At 41.0% G+C, this 18,241-nt stretch overlaps 1 long non-coding RNA gene across 1 annotated transcript; it reads left to right on the forward strand.

Annotated features, from left to right (window-relative positions):
* Positions 1 to 13,082: 13,082 nt before the first annotated feature.
* On the forward strand, positions 13,083 to 15,562 carry LOC110954621 (uncharacterized). Its single transcript, XR_007947526.1, has 2 exons — positions 13,083 to 14,415; positions 14,504 to 15,562. It is a non-coding gene; the product is annotated as an uncharacterized LOC110954621 (long non-coding RNA).
* The last annotated feature ends 2,679 nt before the right edge of the window (positions 15,563 to 18,241 follow it).

Consider the following 18,241-nt stretch of genomic DNA (forward strand, 5'->3'; position numbering starts at 1 on the left):
TACAGCATGACTTTAGAGAGAAGCTGTTTCTCTGCTTGAGAGTAGTGATGTGATTAGCTGAAAGTGCATTTATCAGTCGTGCCATCTTGCGATCTGTATTACCCCTCATGTAGCCTAATTACACGTAGCACCACTGCATTTACGCAAACCAAAAAAATGTCTGAACTTTGACCTCACCTTCAGAACGTACTTCCCTGGGCTGTTTGTTGAGCTTCTGTTATTGAAATACACTCCTGTGAATCTAACCGTACATTTGATGCCAACCTCCAAAACATGACATTTTTCATACTGGATGACTAATTTCAGTCAGCACTGACAAAGTCCCGAGGCCACTGTTTGTTGCAAATACACGAGTTTGATGTACTTCTTCAACTTTCAGAACTCGTTGTAGTATCAATCCATGAACTCTCAAAAAGTTCTGAGATTGACTGTGTATACAATTCCAAACTGGTTACAATTACCCTACAGCCCCATCAAAGTAATCTCATTGTGCAGTGATACATCACTCCAAGGGTTTCTGCAACACTTTGAGCACTGTGTGGTAGTCCCTTTATGTAAACATGCCAAGCACCATCTGGGATGTGCGCTGCATCTCCTAAACTGTGACAAATCGTCGATTCATCAACTTGAATTTCATTTTGGGGAAGAGAAAGAAGTCACAGGGAGCTAAATCTGGTGAGTAGGGCAAGTGAAGAGCAACAATTGTGTTGTTGTGGTCAAAAAATCTGTGCTTAATTGCTGCGCCGTGACAGGGTGATGAATGTATTAGAGCGCTCACATGGCACTGTGTCACGGTTCTGGTCGTTTCTCCCTTAGAGACCTCAGGATGCCAGTCTTACACAAGGAGATGAATTCCTGGAGCACAACCATGTGAAGGTTGAAGAAAACAACTCCATGCTCCTGTCGTTCCTGACCTGATGCTCCACCATCGTCAGTGATGATCCTCCATGTGAAAGTTGGAACATCCAGCTGCTGACTGACACAGAATGATTCCATAGAGAAATCGCAAATGTGCGCCTACCAGTGGTCACAATAAAGTATATAACACAGTTCCTGATTTTGATAATACTTCAGCTGCCAGGCAGTGGCAGATTCTCCTTCTTGAGTGGCATGTGAACAGATGCTGCCAATCATAATCAGCAGAGCTGGCGGACAAGCAGGTGGGAGGGATCACCACTTTACCGATTCTTCTAGTAAAAGCTAGACACTGCCACTACTGGGCAGGGATGTGATTTTTCCACGAATTCGCGGAATTCCGCTTTTTTTCAGGGATGGGAATTTACAGCGGATCCGCGGCTTTCCACCGATTTCAAGTTTGAACACTTTATTGTCGCTGATACTCCCGCGTGATGGTAACGATTTTAACGATAGCTTGTTAACGACGATTGTAAAAGGCCCAGCGATTGGAAGTCGCTGCGCCGCCGCCGCCACACAAGCCCCCCCGTGAACAACTTTCCGCTGGAATCAGAACTTGATGATCCCATCCCCCACCGGGTCGTGAACTACTGCAGCGAGTGTTGGCCCCGGTTCTGCCTAGCACCTTTTGTTACTGCTCATGCTCACTAATTTTCTCACCGTTTCAGTTTGGGTTCCTGCTTGCTCACCCTTTCCTGCCTGGATCTCCCAAGATCACTTCGGACTTCAGTCAACCACCACGGCACCAGCTAAGATGCTAACGTCTGTTCGTCCTCACGCCAACCTATGCAGCACCAGTCCATAGCTTCGGACAGTTAAGTTCCTTCCCGCTCAATGAGTCAGTTCAGTTTCGGGTATTCCTGTTCCTAGAGTGCCTAGTTAGATTCTGTGTTTCTAGCGTTATGGTAATTTTGCTCTGGGCCAAATTATTGGTAGTCGTGTTTAGCTTGTACTTGCTCTTTAGTTCACTTTCCTGCCTTGGTAGTACCAAGTTTGGGTCAATTCTGCTAATCCATTGTTCTAGTGTATTAAGTCTGGTTAAAATACTATTTGGTCCTTAAAAGGGGGCCCTGTTTTGTTCTAGCACGCAGTATTTTACCATCTTGGAACTGCATTGTACTGATAATACTATCAAAAAGATGGATTCAGACATGCTGGGTTTGACATGTAACAAACCGAAGTAATCAGTCCTGTCATCTTGTAGAGGTGGACTTTTGGTATTATTCTTCTCCAGGGACAGTTTCTGGTTCAAATGTAAGACTGAATTATTCTGATGCCCTTGTGTAGGATAGAGCTGTTTTGTAGCATATCAGCGGTAAGCAACTCTATAGAGATGCATCTAAGTTAATACCTATTTTTGTGGGGAGAAAAATCTAATGTATGCAATTTTGATGCACAGATGAGTTTTAGGGGTTTAATCAATGCCTGGAAAGAGATTTAGAAATGTTATTGTGTATCATCTCAGAATAGCGCCATACTTTATATGCTAATGGTTGCGCCTGTGTGAGCTGTATATGTAACATCTAGGAAAAGACCATTATTAGTTCCTTCCTCCAGTGAACACTTGTGAGTGTTGAATGTACAGCCTGAGAAAGCACCTCAAACATGACCTTCACTGCCTTTTGCATTTTGTGTCTCTATTCAATCTTTAACTGGCAGGAAGAATAGCTTTCTCTCAAGCGAGTCAGACTCTTTCAAATGTACAAGCCTCATGCCGGCATGCCAGCAGACTGATCAAGCTAATTCAAAAGCGTGCCCTTGACGTAAGACTGAGGACAAAGTCTGTAACTCTCTTCTCCAACTCCATTAAATAAACATCGAATGTTACACTCTCACCACTCTCCAGCTGTAGCTGACAGCGAAACTGTGTCACATTCAAAGGGCACGGGAACTTTCAAACTGCTGCCACTAAATCTGTGCATGAAAATGCATGAAAAAGATGGCGCTGACAAAGCAGTTTTTTTGTTTAGAGGTGCAGTATTCAGTTTGAGAATACATACCCAATATGTGTTTTGAAGAGGAAATGTGTGTGTGTGTGTGTGTGGTGGGTCCCTCTCAGTTAAACTGTTAACGCATAAGGTGTTTGTGCTTGACTTTAGGAGGCCCTACATCTTGTGGTCCGACAAAGGACAGGTTTTTAATCAGCCCGGAAGGAGCTTTAATTCTGAGCACACAGAAAGCTGCTGCAGATCAAAATGTTCTTTACACAAAGCAACTGTAGACATAATGTTTTAAAGTATTAGGGTGGTATTTGACTGGTGGGTTTTTATTTCTTGGTGATGGGAACCAGTTACAGCACACCTCAGCTCTCTATTGTTTTAACATTAAATTAAGACCATTACGTTCTTGAAGACTTTGTGTTCGGAAATATGAAACAAAAGGACAAATCAAGGTGACATTTTCCCCAAGGCAATATAGGCCGTGTTCAATACACAACTGCAGTTTAAAAGAAGAAAATCCCTCAGAGTGCAGTACTCCACCAAGGCTGCTCAGTCGTATCACTTCCGTGGATGAAATTTTTAGTAAAAAATGATCTTGCGCTGAGCACAGGCATGTGGCAGAAATCACAGCACTATAGATGTATCCACAAACAAAATTACCTTGCACCGAGCAATACAGAGAAAAGGTCACACAGGTACGTGCGACACTAGAGGCAGACGTGACTCCAAAATATACACACAAACAGAATTTATTAACAATGTATATGCTTTCTGTTAAAATGACAATATTTCAATGAAAACCTTAGCAGCGGTGCCATGAGACAGCTCAGTAGTGAGTGGCAAAAATAGATGCAGTCTTTTTGGACCTCCAGGGTGCAGCCACCGAACATCTATACACTGAACTCAGGGCTGTGGGCTTACCAGACCGGAATGACTGACTGAACAGGGAAAGGGAGGGTCCGGATGCGACACACCACACTTGCAAAAAAAAACAAAACCACTGAACGACACCCAAGTGCTCTACTGTACAGGGAGTGAGGGGACCACTACCTCGGGGGAATCAGCCAGCCACTCATCATACAGCCCAACAGCTCCTGTCCACAGAAAAAGAAATACGGTTAGCCCCAGGAACAGAGATCTCTAGAACTACCCTAACACCACACTATACTGACCCTGGAGGTCACCACCAAAGCTAATAATTTTAACACAAACAATAACGGGTGTGCCAGGCGATGGGCACACGCACACCAAGATTGTCTTTAAAGCATCATATAATAAGACATCTGCAGCAATTCCCGATGGCAGAGAACTTGCTGCAATGAACTCGGAGACAGAACATGGAGACAAAACAGCAGCAGCTTGCTTCAGACATAGAGCTGCTCGTCAATAAAACCGCAGCTCCTCAGGCATCAGGGGAAACAGCCGCAGAAAAACTGCACGATCACTCAAATCCAACACGGTGCATAGGTTATGCCCAGCTCCAAGGCCACACACACCCGGCTCCCAGCCTTCGGCCAAGGTACCAGCCGACTTCTGACAGATAGGTAGAGAAATATTCTGCCAGCATCTCGAGACTGCCACGGCAAACCACGCTGCAGAGTGAACACCCCAGCTCCAGGTAGAGGACGCATGTCAAAAACACGCAGCCCTCTCCTAGATATAATGCGGTATAGCCCCGTCCAGTGAACCAGGTGCATCAGGATGATGACTCCCTGCTGCGTAAACCTGATCTAATACACCTCTGTGGAGACGGACTGGGCCGTGCTACCACACTTGTGTACGTTCTGTACGGATACCAAATCATGTGACCTAACTACACTCAACAAAAATATAAACGCAACACTTTTGTTTTTGCTCCCATTTTTCATGAGATGAACTCAAAGATCTCAAACTTTTTCCACATACACAATATCACCATTTCTCTCAAATATTGTTCACAAATCTGTCTAAATCTGTGACAGTGAGCACTTCTCCTTTGCTGAGATAATCCATCCCACCTCACAGGTGTGCCATATCAAGATGCTGATTAGACACCATGATTAGTGCACAGGTGTGCTTTAGACTGCCCACAATAAAAGGCCACTCTGAAAGGTGCAATTTTATCACACAGCAAACTGTTTCACCATCATGTCAGAGCACCTAGAGGCCGATATTCTAGAAAGTTTGAATCATAAGCCTCTAATGAATAAAGCTTTTCTCCATAAAGTCTCTTCCTATTTCACAGCATTTTCGAATGATCTTATACACTATAGCAACCACTATTATAAAACAATTCCAACTAGTCATAATGACTTTTAAGATATCTCGAACTATTATTCCGAGTGGTCAAAACAGATTTACAAACATCTCTAACTATGATTGTGACTGATAGATATCTGGAATAAGCATACTGACTAGTCACGGTGTAATTCAGACCAGTCAAAATGATATTATTGATATTTCTAATGTTAATTCCAGATAGTCAAACTTAACTATTAAAACAGCTCGACACATAATTAGTGACTTTTAAAGGTTGTGGTGGGTGTTCCTTTTTTCTTTTACTTTGGACAGAGCCATGAGATAAATTTTGTCCTTCTTGGTGTTTTTTCGAAGCTGATAATCTCTCGGCTTCACCTCTATCACACTCAATAATATCTCCAATGATATTCTCCGTCCTAAACGGTTATAATGCTGAGACCCACCTGAGCAAGACACTTAACCTTGAGCTGTTCCAGCTGAGCCGAGGTGTATTTGACAGCCGATATTTGAATATGAAGCAGGCTTTTCCTAGAAAGAGCTCACCTTCCCTATGTAGACAGAAAAATAAAAATAATTCCCCATAGCTGTGACCCATGTGATGCTGAATTTAAAGGCACACTGCCTGAATTTATTACACTGCACAGTTGTACTTTTAAGTCTGAAAATATCCTCCCAGCCCACTGCTGTTTTGAAGTTCCCAGATTTAAATGACAACGCTAAATGTAATCTTAAGCACTGAGATGTGGGGTGAAGATAAATCCAAGGGGATTGGAAGTACAATACATACCACTTCAGCTTACATATGGAGTAGAGCGTGGCTGATAAGATTTCCAGAGGGAATTAAGAAAGGAGATAAAGCAGAGGGCCTAATAATACAAGGTCTACATATGCAGAGTTTTATATATACAGTATATACACACACACACAGAGTGACACACAGCAGCCTTGTTATTCTTGGACACAGATACATCTATTTTTATACAGAGCTATGACTGCAGTTCAACACAAAGCACACGTTGCAGTATGTAAAATCTAATGATTCTGCTTTTATTTTTTAAGGCAGTGGAAATATTACTAACATTTAAAAGCCAGTCAGTGCGAAAACATGTGACAGACACAGTATATAAACCCGAGGCCACCAAATGCAGCTCTGTATGTGTTATGTCCAGTTGCAGGAGTGCACAGCTATCACAGGGCTGTATTATTATTATTCTGTGAGTGTTGGGTCATTCCAGAATTGGAGGACACATTACGTCCCACTCTTAAAATTTCAAATAACCCATGTACAAAATAATAAAACGTGCAGTTGTTGTGTAAATTTACCTGTCCTGAGGCCAAATCTTAAAAATATAAAACTAGAGGAAAAGAATGCTTGAGAATATTTTTTAAAATACCAAATAAGTCTGGAGTTCCCCCTAACATTCCATTTTTCATGCCAAATTGAATGCCAAATTAAACAGTTAAAATGAAATTTAAATCTACTTTTTTTGGTATTATTTTTTCATTGATATCTCTTGTAATTGTTGGAAAAATCACGCCAATCACACCTTAGTTTATTACCTATTATTGATGAATATGTAGCAAAAAATGGCAAATGAGAAGGTTTATTTTTCAAAAATTTTGAAGCCCAAATGTCCTAAAATTCTGGAATGATCCTTGTAATGTTTTTCTATTTATGGTTTTGCACAGGAAAAGGCAGGACATTTAATCCAGTGTTGCTGAGAGTCAGACTCAACTGTTTGTTAAGAATGCGAAAAAAACGACAAAAAAGCACAACTGAAGCAAGATCTTCTTTCAACATCTGGTTGTTTCTTTCAGAGTGAATTACCTGCAGAGATATCACTCTGACTGGGTCACATGGGTTGAAGTCAATCATCGTTTTTATTACATTTTGCAATAAAATAGATGAAAACAGTATTCTTTTTGGGGGGTAAATTAAAAATGTATGAAATGATGAAACACACTGTTGCTTTAGTATCACTTTTAATGACAGTATTTTCTGAAACAATAAAATCCGTTTATTGGAGCAGAGGCGTTCTGTGGTTCTGGTGTTGTGTCGGTGCAGGGGGAGAGTCAGAGCAGCTGCAGGTTATCAGGCTGGTTAGCAGGCTGATAAATATGCCAGTAACCGTGTGTTTGCTCTCTGGGATTTGCAGTGAGGCTGTGACTGCAATCATAAACAGGACAAGAAGCACTGGGATGATAGTCTGAGGACTTGGTGGGAATGTGTTTGATGTTTAGTTTGCGCTCAGATAAAGCAGATGTGTACACTGACTCTCCTGCCTGCTGGAGTCTGTTCCACAAAGCGGGTTTGTGGCAGGTTATCAGGTTATCTAGATGAGCTTGGCAAATAAAACACAGTCTGCCTTTGATTCTGGAACAGGAACTGACTGACTTTTAACACCGAGTTTGCTTCCATAGGTCTCTTCGGAGAATATTTACAAATGTAATAGTATGAAATGTAAAATTTAGCTGCTTCAGTCTCAGATAACTGGCATTGTGCAAACTGGCTCACTGTCACACACGCCCCATGAAACCTGAATATAACTGAGCAGTGGTTGCTGGTTAATTTGGGGCACTGCGGCGCCACCCGTACCAGATTTTATCAGCCTATTAAATTGCCATTATCATTGCTGATCATTCCCATACATATGGGTCAGTTGGGACCTTCTCCACCTTCTAGTAGGCTCAGTAGGCACATTATCAACCCATTTAATTGAGCTCTGTTATCAGCTCAGTTTATGGCAGTGGAGCCACAATTTTATGCTTACAAAGAGGAACAGAAGTCCACACGTGGGGGTTGGAATGGATGTGGAAGAAGAAATCTGTATGTCTTCATCCAGAGGACTTCAGTTCAACTCCTCTCTCGTGCCATTATTAGAGTTTTACGTTTTTATGCGTTGATGTCTTTCTCTCATTGTTTTCACTTGGAGTTTACTTGTATTTTCACTGTTTAAGTTTTGCTGCTAAAACTGCTTGATTTGTCTTATAAAAGGATCATGGTTGGGGTTAAAATACACCCTGTGCCTACATTAGTATTACCAGAATAAAATTTGCACAGAAATTTTTACACTGCTGCATCTCGCACTTTTACATTTATTTAACAAGCTCCTTTATATCATATTTGTCTACAGTGTGTTTCAGTTTTCATCCTTCGACATATGTTTGTTTCTGCTGTAAAAAAGTTGCTGAATTTCCCCTGGAGTGGGGAGCAACAAAGGGTTATCTTATTTTATTTATCATATGTTACAAAGTTTATTTTGTCTGTTTTCAGGGTGACAACTTCACCAGAAGAGTTGCACGGTGGACAGTGGTTCGCATCGTCACCTTGCAGCTAAAAGATTCCCAGTTTGCATCCCGGCCTGTTTGCATGTTTTCCCTGTGCCTGCGTTTGTTTTCACCCGGTTCTCTGGCTTCCTGACACAGTCCAAAAACATGCTGAGGTTAATTGATAATTTTAAACTGCCTGTAGGTGTGAATGTGAATGTGCTTGTTTGTCTCTATATGTAGCCCTGTGAGAGACTGGTGACCTATCCAGAGTGTCCCCTGCCTTCACCCCAAGTCAGCTTGGACAGACTCCAGTTCAACTGTGACCCTAATGAGGACTGAGCAGTGTATAATGGATGAATAAACTCCACAAAACATTTGACATGGCCTTATTCACATGACTACACATGGTCATTGACATTATTGGGGTTACTTTCTGTTTAGAATGGCTAATAATGTGTCTACTGAACAATTTGAAACAGTTAGTGACTCGGTGCCCTTGTGGAAAGCAGACAGATTATTTACAGAATGATAGCAATAATTACCAGCGATAGACACTAGTAGTAGTAGAAAGCAGTAAGTAGAAAGTTGTTAAATAGAATATTAGGTAGTTTCACTCAAAGGCACTAATTTAAACCTCCATTAAAGGGTCATACTGAAAACATAAAGTTTGGTTGCATTGAGCTCAGTTAGTTCATAATGGGGCTGCACAGAGGTGTAGTGGTTAGCACTTTCGCCTTGCAGTGAGGGTTTTCTCCAGGTACTCCAGCTTCCTCCCACAGACCAAAAACATGCTGAGGTTAATTGGTAACGCTAAATTGCCCATAGGCGTGAATGCAAGTGTGATTGTTTGTCTGTATGTAGCCCTGCCACAAACTGGTGACCTGTCCAGGGTGTCCCCTGCCTTCACCCTAAGTCGGCTGGGATAGACTTCAGCCCCCAACGACCCTAATGTGGATTAAGCGGTGTATAGAGAATGGATGTATGATTCATAATAACATTGTCCTATCCTAATAATAGAGCCTTTTGCCTTCTGTTGCTCTCTGTATTGCACTTCCATGCAGGTTTTTGCACTAGTATGATGTTGCAAGTCCCCCTTAATGGAGGCTGAATCCCACGGGGATCAGTGTCACAGACAAAGCAGGAGTGTTCTCTGTCACCTTTGCCAAAGGGATGCACTTCTGACGGTCTGCTCTGAGAGCTGTGCTCAAGCTACTCTCTTGTTAGTAGTGCATCCTTTTTTTTTACCTCACATGATTGGACAGTTCCTTTCCACACTCCACTCTTATCCACACCTACCATTACCTCTTTGTCGCCATCACTGGGTGTCCTGACTCTTGCTCTGCTCAGCACCAGTATATGGTGCATTTCTCCCACCTACTAAAGCATAGAGTGAATCAGGCCTTAAGATATTTTATATTCTGTTAAAACTGGTGTATAACTGTAAACATAGCACTATACCTACCATACCCTGAATAAAGTTGTAGCAGTTCTTTCAGTTGTAGTTTATAATCTGAGTTGATGCGGCTCAAAACATTGGTAGGCTACTGTCATTTACTCTTCAGTCTGTCAGAATGTAATGTTGCACAGCACATCGTCTGAGTCCCTCCATTGACTAAACCTATAAAAAATTCATCTCGGTGTGCCAACATTACATACTATTTTTTTGCCTTGAAAATAGCTCTTTCATAGCTTAAAATGGTTTAGATGTAACATTAAATTGGAATAATTCAGCCAAGCATGTTTGTTATGCATTAACTCAGGAAGTCTGAATCCATGTTTTGAGACTGTTACTGTTGCACTACAGTGAATAGGTAAAGTGAACATGCTGAGCTGTGTTACTGACTGTTATGCTGATGACTTGCCTTCCATCATAAAAATCACCATATGGTCATGTTAACAAGGTGAAACCCCTTTAAAACCCTGGAATCAAGTATTGTGGAAAATCAGAGATGTTGGATTCACTTGTAAAATTCTGGCATTGTGACGTCCCTGAACCATCTGCCAAATGATTTTTTTACACTTACATTGGGTCTTGTGCTCCTGCATGAATGTTCCTTTTATGAGTAAAATAATAATCTACCTAGCAAAGAGGTAAGGTCGATGGCTCAGCGAACCATTTGAAGTGAACTCTTCCAATTCAACTAAATTTGGCTTCTTTTATCAATGGCAATGATTGCGTCCAAATCCTATGGCAATATTTTGTATGGCAACAACACAATATAAAACCATACAAACAGTTCTCTGTAGTCTTACATTCAGATGCAGATTTGCCTTTTTACTCTGCCAAGGAAGGAGTTATGTAACAATCAACGTAGGTTTGTCCGTCTGTTTGTCTGTCTGTGTGCAACATTACTGAAAAACGGACCAACCGATTTGGATGAAATTTTCAGGGAAGGTCAGAAATGACATAAGAACCAACTGATTAGATTTTGACAGTGATGCAGTTTATAGTCTGGATCCACGGATTTGTTAAGGATTTCGGTATCATTGTGAGACAGTGACACGACAAGTAAAAACTACGTCAGTTACCTGCTGACGATCACATGATTGCAATCCAACTACAAATCCGCAATTGCAAACTTATCGGAACTTATCTGTTGAAAATAATACAAGGAGCAATTGATTAAATTGTGGGGGTGTTTCTGAGTCCCATCAGTTCCCACCGCCCGCTACATATTTAGATTTGGCAATTCGGTATTCGTACATAATGTACACATGCATAGCACACGTATGTGCTCAGTGCAAGGCCGTTTTGTTTGTTAGTACAACTATACCACAATCTATGCTGCCGTGATTTCTGCTATAAATTTTTTCAAGATCTCAGCCATCAGATATGATACAACGACTGAGCAGTCTTGACGGAGTACTGCACTCTCTGAAAGCTTTTCTTGTTTTGGTTTTTTTTACCGTTATTTATTGTAATTTGCATTCTGCTTAATTCTGCCATGGAATATTCATGACTCTTCATATTGATTTGTGTGCAAATGTGTCAATCCTACAGATGTATCCCCGAACATGTGTGTATGTAATCAGAACGCCTTCAGTTGATTTAGTGTTTTTGCACTACATCACTGTGGCCATAAACTGAGGCAGGAAGTTGAAATCACTCTCATAATTAACAAGTCACATCAGAGACTTTAACTTCCCACAGCAGATGAAAAAGTCTGAACGGCCCAGCATCCATGACACACTTTAAGCTCTCTGCAGAGAGTGTTTGCATGTCCTCCTTTACAGCGAGATGACAACTGCTCAGGAGAAGAGCGTCACACACAGTGTCCAAGATTATTAGGCAGCAACCTTTCTGCCATCTGTTCAACCATCCAGCAGAAAACTACAAAGGTGTGCACACACCTCCTTCACCATGCCAGCTCTGTTTAAAGTCCACCTGGCTGAACACACTGGCTTAGATCCACAACTGATCCTTAGGGCTTTGAAAAAACAGGGTTTGACATTTTACTATAAAGCACCGGAGTGGTGCAGCTCATGTTATTTGTCCTGGTAGTTACATTTCATGCAATACAGCAAGTTTATGTGTGTGCAGTAGAACATTTGAATGTGAGGAAATCATTTGGTTGGAATGAACTATGCACTAGGGCAATATGCATTTATCTGAGCTTATGGTTATATATGCCTGCTGTTTGTTATATGTATTTTCTTTTATCAAACCCAAACTAAAGCCACTAAAATCTCCTCCTGTATGTCGACATGGCAATAAGATAAGGTGGAATCACAATCTGCAATCTTACTGTGCATAGTCCCAACAGTTGGTTCTCATTATAAATTAGCCTTCAGCAAGAAATTTGTTTGTCACTGCTGCGGTATTAAACTTTGTTCAAGTACTAGCTGCTTCTTGCTGGAAGACTCAGGAGGAAGTTAACAACTGTTTTATTACATTATCAGGAATGTGATGCAGGTTTCGTTGGGGGAATGCAAACCAAGTTGTTTTTTTTAAGCAATACTTTACATCTTATAAGCATCTGCAGATGCTACGGTTTACCAATATTCAATAAAAATGCCACATGCATGGGTAGATGCTATTTGGCGGCTCTGCACGGAGAAGTCTCTAGCATCCATCAAGTTACTGCAGCACACTCAGACAGATGTGTGGCCAAAAAATAGTTTGAAAAGAATGAAATAATGTAAAAACAAGTGATTTTATCTCCTTAGGCATCCACAGACTCAAATAGATCTGCTAAAGGTCAGACACATTGGTGCAACCACTGAACATGTTAAGCTGCATGTGCAATGAACATAGTCAGTCTGGATCCTTGATTTTATTAGAAAGTGTAAATGTGCATTTACTTTATACCCGCACTGAAAAATGTATCTATTTTTACATTTTTAACACTCCAGTTTGTCTTTGACTTAACATCAGAAATATGTCTTTACCATGTTATCTCTTTGTATCTACGCAGCAATGTAGGTAAAAAAAAAACATCAGACTCATTTTATGTATTTTCTATCATATCCATGGAGAGAAAATGTCACTGGGAGTTTTTGCAGCTGGAAGGCCTGGCCAGGATTTAGGCAGACACTCTTGGTCAGCATTAATAAAACAGTGAAGTATTCAACCAACAGCAGCACTTTAGAGGCGTGTTCATTTGCTAATTATCACTGAAGCAGACGCAAAATGGCCATTTGCCGTCAGTGTTCACTGCTGCTCGCTGTTATGCAACTGAAACTGAAACTGCTATTTTTAGACATTAAAAAGCTCAGTGGGTCACTCGGTGCTCTCAGTGTTCTGATGGAGCACAGTAGGGAGAGTCTTGACAGCTGCCATTTCAGGAGCAAACATCTGGATTCAAAGCTGAGAGCCTACCACTGTAAGGATGCCAGGACTCTACCTACGCCGGGGACGTCAGTGACATTATAGGACCTCTTCTATTAAATCTACCGGCTCAATGACTGACCACATGGCTCCAGTTGAGGAGACACCTGCACACACGGAGTATGATCTGTATGCTGCTTCTCATTTATCTTAAAGCTGCATGGAATATAACTAACCTATTTATTCACATTTTACCCAGCATTTTGAGCAAATGAACCGCAAGGTCACAAAAGTGGCTGCCAGCAGGTTATATGACCGTGTGTCCTTCCACAATCTGTCTGTAGTCTCCTCTCAGTATCAGGTGTTTATTGCGGTGTTAGCAGTACTTTTTTTAACAACAAAGTGCTGCATTGGATGTTGGTGACAGGACTTTAAAAGTAGATGAGGAGCAATTACAAAATATCTCCTCCTCCTCTTTGACATGACTTCATCTGGTGGCGCCACAGACAGCTGCCTTGGTCGCCTTCGGCTAAGATCGGTCCTGTACCTGAGGGATATTATATAAATGGCTGTACCAGCCTTCTGAACTCTAAGCAGTTTCTGAGTTTTTTTTTAAAATTTCGCTCCTGTCACATTTTTACGCACTCTGGGATCATTTTTCACCTTAATGCCAAGTCCTGGACCTCTATGGAAACAGCAGGGCCATGATAAGACATAGAGAACTCAAAAATGTCTTATATCATATAAATTTCTACAGCACCAAAAAAGAAAGTTTAATTACTCTATTTATTTTACAAAAAAACCCAAACTTGAAATAAAAATGTAAAACATTTTTACAAATGCTCACTGAGTAGAAATAAAGACTATACAGTACTTTTTGATAGTGTTTTCATACTTGTCTCTTTGCTCTGCTTAAACACTGCCTGCAGTTAAACCAAAAAGTCCAGCTGCATTGAACAGCGCAGCAATTTTACTTTTTTCAAACTCTAGTTAGATTAATCACTTTATTGTTGACAAATTTTATCATGAAACATTTAAAAATAAAGACAGTTTTGTCACGTTCGAAGCCTCAAACTCTAGGTAGCGGCAATATTCTCCCTTCCCCTCTCCTTTCCCTTTTCCTAGATTGAGAGAGTGCAGGTGACCCTGCGGCAACAGGTGTGTGGGATTTCCAATCAGCGGGAGCAGCGCGCGAGCAGGTGGGAGTGATGCAATCAGCCACTTCCTTCAGATATACAGACAGACGCCACTCACTACATGACGGCTGACCATGAACGATCAACAGTTAGTTCTGTGCACTGTTCAGTCTGGCTCTCCGTACCTTTGACTCTGGTTAATCCTGTTTTGTTTTTGTTTTTTTGCTGCCTTCCAGTGTGAACTCCCAGATGTTAGTGTTACCCCTGGAACCTCCAACACCAAACCCCTGGCGTCAGCTGTCCCTATAGTTTTCCTGGAACCTCATTCACCCACCTCGTCTCCAGATCATTCCTGCCCTGCTCCACCCCATCTTCTCCTCCATTACTGCCCCGCCACATGCCAAGACTACACCACTGCCTGTCCTGCAACGGCACTTCCCACACACCAAGGATCTCCCTTGCTTCATCCTATGGACTCTCCACCCTGTATTTCCCCAGCTAAGTCCCTTTGTATCTCTGAGCCAGACTGGTAGATTCATTCTTCCTGTTACTCTAGGTTAGTATTTCGTATATTATTCTATTGCTCAGAAATTCCAAGTTAGCATAGTGTGTATAGTTCTATTTGCTTGTTTTGGAGATTAATATTCGGGTTGTTAGATTATCGCCCAGTTACCTCTGGTAAATATTCTCTTGTATGTTTTCTATCCTGATATTAGTTCTGCTATTTCAGCCTTCCTGGGTGTTACCTGTCACGGGTTTAGTTTAGCAGTGCTTAGCCTTAGTATTTTATTTCCTGTCTGCCAGTCCACTAGAGGGCTCCAGTTCTCCTAGTCGCCTTATATCGTAAAGTAAAAGCTACATTCTTCCTGAGTCTTTCTGAAGCCATAACAAGTTTGATCAAATGTCACAATTTTAAGCTTGAACTTGGTTAATTTTCTCGACAGAACTGCACATCGGATGAATAGTTGAAGGACCACTGGAAAGTAAGAAGAACTGATATTCTGTCCTTTTACAATTTCTTGCCATAATAGAATGTGCAATATAAAAATAATTAGCAAATAAATGCATAATATCAACTGGTCCAGGTGGTTAAGATGTTATTAAAAGATGGGTGACTTTATTGTCAGGCCCAACAGGAGGTCCATCAATATAAAACCCTGTGATCATGGATGAAACCCCACTTGAAATGATTTACAATTGTGCTTCAATGCACCTGTGCCTCTAAATGTGCCAAATATTCCAGACCAAACTGTAGAAAATGTATTTTAAAAATAAGAAATAAAAAATGCACAAGACGGGGGACGTTTTCCATTTGATTTAATACTGCAGCTTCAATCAAGCAGTAAAAGGAGCACAATACGTGTGATATTACCACAGTGTGAAAAAGACCGATTTTAAAACGTCTGCTTCAGGGAAAATTCAAGAAAAAAAGTGGAGACTTTCCCAAAGCATTCTATCCTCCACTTTTGCCGTGTTTTCTGTTCAATCAATTCAGCGCCTCAAAATAAGGTCTTGACAATACGCGTTTGAATAGATGGGGAGCTTTTGTTACAAAACAGTGCAACAGTCCTTCCATCTGTTTTCTTATTAGATCCGGTATTTGGCAAATGCTGGGTCATATGTACAAATTTGTTGACAGAAAGTTGTTTCCATTCTGGTCATGTAGAGCAGAGGTGTCTATGTATGACATTCAGGCCAAGAAATATGCCCAATATGATGATGCAGGCTTTCAGTAATTGGGTGTAGTTGACACTTCATTTTCCCCTCATGGCCTTTGGAAGGCACATGTTGACAAATATCCTCCAGGTACTGCAGATCTACTGTATTTTTCCAATTCTCCGCCTTGTTCTTTTCCCATTTCTTCCATTCTTTAATTTTTTTCTTTTGCTTTCAGTAATTATTTTGTTCTTCCTCCCTCATAGTTTGATTTCTTGCGCTTCTCTTCCCGGCTTCTTTTCCTTTCACCCCCACTCATCTCTATTCTTTCTCCCCTCCTTCCCCGTCCTCCCTCGTCTTCTCCGCCTTTTCTCAGCTCTTCCTCGTCCGTCTTCTTCTTACCTTCCACTTCCACACAAAAATCCATCGCAGGCCTGTGATGTTGAAACGCCAACCTGCCACAGAGTTACATAAATCAAACGCTCCCCCTGTGTCCAAAAGAGAAAAAGAACTCCCCCCTTCGCTCAAAGTGGAAGAACAGCTTTCAGTCCTGTAGTGGTTACAGAGGTCAATTATGGTTGGCCATCAATTTTACACATACTTAAATGGAGTGCCGGTACAGGTCATAAAACACTCTCCATCTGCTACATACATCAGTCATCTTTATAACTGCTGGCACTGGTGCTCACTTCCTACATTCCTCCTCCTCCAGGCTACATTTTCAGCTGCCTCTGGCCATTTGGAGATATGAGGAGATGGACAGAGGAGGAGGAGAGAGGGAATTTTAATTTGTTCATTTACACATTCAGAATTATTTACTATCCACTGTTTTTCATTCGGCTATTAGCATAATCACTTCTCCCTCCTCGTGCACATTGGTCATTCACTCATTCTGTTGCCTGCCGCATTTTCTTCTTCAGCGACTCATTTATTCATGAGTAATTCATTTAAAGACTGTGCTTATTGGAATTTCAGTTAAAACTGGAAAAAAGTGTTTGGTGCTAGAATAAATTAAAATACATTCACACATTCTCTCTCTCTCACACACACACAGACACACAGACACACACACACACGATGAGGTGGTAGGAGAGTATATTACTAATACCGGCCCTGGTTTTTGGCCACCGTCTTCATTCCACTGTGACAAAATAGTTGTGCATTTTCCCAGGGAGAGATCCTGAGTAATGCCTCAGGACTACAGACATACTGTATGTACTCTGGAAACAAGTGAGCTAGCTTCATCTGATGCATGTTTTTGTTCTTTTTCTTCCTGTTTTTATTATTCACAACTTTAATTTTCATTTAAATACACTGTTTTGAAAAGGTTATTTTTAATTACCACTGTGCTCCCACTGAGGTGTTTTTCATGTTAATAATATCATGCGAGATTCCTAAAAGCACTCACAATGGAAAAGACATTTATTTAGCTCTATTCCTTGTTACCAGTCTGCAAGAGTGGAGGTTTGTGAGTGTCGGCAACACCACAGTTTGGATATCTCAAGTAGAACACCAAGATGTGAATGTTTATTTATTCACAACTGTAAAATAGTATACACATTTATATGCATAGTGTACTGAAACTAAAGTGTAAAAATGTTTATTGTTAATGCTACAACCCTGAAAATCACATTTCATGTATTTCATAGCGAGAAGAAGGTGAAAAAATTCGGAATGTGTATGTCTGTATAGAATCTTGAGAAAGAAAAAACAAGAAAAGCACTCAGAGAGCGCAGTACTCTGCCAAGGCTGCTCAGTCGCATCATTGTCGATCAGTCCCGATAAGTCAATTTGTAGTAGGATCACAATCATGTGAGCGTCAGCAGGCAGCTGATGTAGTGTTCACTTGTTGTCATAGTTGCAGTGATGCTGTGCAGCTATCACACAATGATACAGAAATTTTTAACAAATCAAAAATATGATCACAACTGCTCCTTTTCTTCTGGAGTTATGGTGTTGAATATTGGTTAGAAAAGTGCTTTTGCAGAACATTCCAGTGTCACAGTGCATTTCACCTTTGAGCTTTTGAACACAACATGCCCCAGTCAAGGTTTAAAGTCATTTATTATTGAGCATGTGTCATTATATGATACTATTTTCATAAATAATACACACTTTAAGTATTGTAGATTAGCTGTAGTACCTGGTTGTGCCACCATGTACTACAGTTTCATGCTGTAGCAACCAGAAGAGATGGTCAGTTCTGTGATAGCTAACAGAGAGAATTACTGGGGTTTAGCTAGCAAAGGGGCACCATGACAAAGTTTTCTATAAGGCTTAATGACCTCTGGCAAGTGCATATTTATTAACTGAAACTG

This window comes from Acanthochromis polyacanthus, chromosome 16 (genome assembly GCF_021347895.1).
Source record: "Acanthochromis polyacanthus isolate Apoly-LR-REF ecotype Palm Island chromosome 16, KAUST_Apoly_ChrSc, whole genome shotgun sequence".
NCBI classification, from domain to species: domain Eukaryota; kingdom Metazoa; phylum Chordata; class Actinopteri; family Pomacentridae; genus Acanthochromis; species Acanthochromis polyacanthus.